The 2,548-nt window shown below is 31.3% G+C and overlaps 1 pseudogene; it reads right to left on the bottom strand.

Moving 5' to 3' along the window:
• Positions 1 to 135: 135 nt before the first annotated feature.
• LOC105529645 overlaps positions 136 to 2,548 on the bottom strand; it is a 6,023-nt pseudogene continuing 3,610 nt past the window's right edge.

The following is a 2,548-nucleotide window of genomic DNA, read 5'->3' as shown; positions in this document are numbered from 1 at the left end:
TAAAAGTCACACTTTTCAATTTGGTTATATCTGGGTAATTCTAGAGAAAAAATAAAATTATATGGGTAGGTGCTTTAGAAAAAATATATAATAGTCTTTGTATGTTGGTCCAATTATTTTGATTCCTGTATTTTTTCAAGTTTCCATTAGCTCTCTTAGCTTTGTAGATTGACTAGATTGACTTTTCTTTAACTTATTGATTTCTGGATTCTTTAAAATATAAAAAATAAGAAAAATTAAAAACAAAATTCTGGAATAAAAAAGTTGTCTCAGAGGATAGGAGGATAACCCACTTATAATTATCTTTGGCAATTTTTATGAAAAACTATTTTAAATAAATTTTAAGCTCAAAGTTAATACCAAAAGTGTTAGAGGAGGGGAGCAGGAAGATTGAATGCTACGTATACATTTATCTTTTGTTAACAAATATTAAATGTGCATTACTTTGAAGTAAATATGCAGTTTAATTTTAGGAAGTAACTAATTCTTTTCCTAACCCTTTTACAAATGTGCTCTCGTTATCTGCATTTTTAGAATTTCAAGTTTTATTGTATGTGAATCATTTTATCTCATAACAGATCAATTTTCCTGGAGCAATGAATTATAACCTGTATTGAGTAAATACAGTTAAAAGCATGCTCACTTTTATTTTTATTATTAGATGTCTAACTTCAATTTTATATTAGCTATGATTATATATGTCTTTGGAAATGAACTTAGTGAGAACAGGCCATTCTAAAGAGAAAAAATACTTTCAGAAATTTTGGAGAACTTGGAAGAGTTCTTACCTTTTGCCTGAAGTGTTTCACATTCATATGGAGAAATTCCATTATGTTCTCAGATGCCTGCAGTGAAATGGCAAATGCACTCCAGCTTACAATTTGGGGAGCTAATATATGCCTCATTAGAACTAACAGTGCTGCAACAGAGCTAACTTAGATAAGAAAGGATAATAACATTTCACAGATCTCAGATTCTTTTAGGCATGCTGATTAGGTATAGAGTATCCAAATCATAAGGAAAATGTTTGAATCCTAGCAGACAGAATCCTAGTTATCTTTTATTAGCCATGAGAAACTGGCAATTTACTCAGCATACCAAATAAAGATGGCATGATTTACCTCCAAAAGTTGTGATTAGGTTTAAATACATTTAATCTCTCTATCTAAATATGTCTTCCTTGTTATATTTTAAGGGTGCCTCAAATGAAATAAAAGATAGTTATTGTTTATTTTGCTTTGTGTGACAAAAAATATAAGCATTAGAAAAGCATTCTCTAAAACATAGGAAATAAGACAACATGACCATACCATGAGGAGTATCTACATTCCAGTTAACTAATTTCCATGGCACTTGAAAAATCAACTCAGTTTTTTATGATTGAGGTCTAATTATTCAATGGGCATAGGTGAAGCTATGAGATATTTGAAAATGTTAAGAAAATCTTATTTCTCTCAAGGAGCCAAGATTATATTCTAGAAGCTATATGTCTACCTAAATACTCAAATACCATGCAATAATAAATGCAAAGAGTTGGAAAAAGTCAGCAATCTCAGCCCTACAGCTACAGGACATAAGGGTCTTTTTTTAGGATCGACACAGAAGCTATCAGATCATTTATGCAGTGATTGAGCTGGTTATTAGAATTGCTGAACTCATTCTTTTCTGCCATCACTTTGTCCAGCAATATTAGGACCAACCAACCAGCTTCATTATATTCATTAGATTTCAAAAATTGTTCTTAAATATCATATTCATGGTTACTCTGCTCTTTGCTTCCTATAAGTGATTAAGAGTATCCAATAGAGCTATTTGTGTATATCTATTTTCGAGTCACGCCATAGACTATTATTGTTCCTTTTACTCCTGGAAATAGAGTCATTAGTGTCTTTAAGTCTAATCAGATTAGAAAGACAATCCCAGAACCAATTTAGAAAAAACATTCTTAAAATTTTGTTACTTTAGAATCAATCTTGGTACTGAAATCTATATTAGTTAGTTTCTCCAGAGAAAAAGAAACAATAGGGAAGATGTATGTTAAGGAATTGACTCTCATATTATGGAGGCTGAGAAATCCAGACTCAGGAGGGTCAAAAATATAGTTCCAGTCCAAGTTCAAAGACCTAAGAAGCAGGAGAGCCAATAGTGGAATTTGGATCCAAGTCTGAATCTGAAGACAGAAGAAGACTAATGTTGCAGCTTGAAGATCATCATGCAGAGAAAGAAACAATTCTTTTTTATTCAGTTTTATTCTCTTGGGACTTTAAAATGATTGAATATGGCCTGCCTATATTAGGGAGGGCCTAATTCAAATACTAATTTCATTCACACACACACACACACACACACACACAAAACACTGCAGACACACCCAGAAATAATGTCTAATAAATATCTGATCTCCTGTGGTCCACTAACATTGGCACATAAAATTAATCACCACAGGAAAGATAAATTCTGACTGAATGATTTTTTATTAAAGATTTTTAAAAACACAAATAAGCAATTAATATATTTCTTTCTGTTTTTTAAAAACCAGTTTCTGAAG

The sequence above is a fragment of the Mandrillus leucophaeus genome, unplaced genomic scaffold (assembly GCF_000951045.1).
Source record: "Mandrillus leucophaeus isolate KB7577 unplaced genomic scaffold, Mleu.le_1.0 Scaffold776, whole genome shotgun sequence".
Classification (NCBI taxonomy): domain Eukaryota; kingdom Metazoa; phylum Chordata; class Mammalia; order Primates; family Cercopithecidae; genus Mandrillus; species Mandrillus leucophaeus.
The sequence above is the reverse complement of the archived record's forward strand: the minus strand, read 5'-3'. Positions and strand labels throughout refer to the sequence as shown.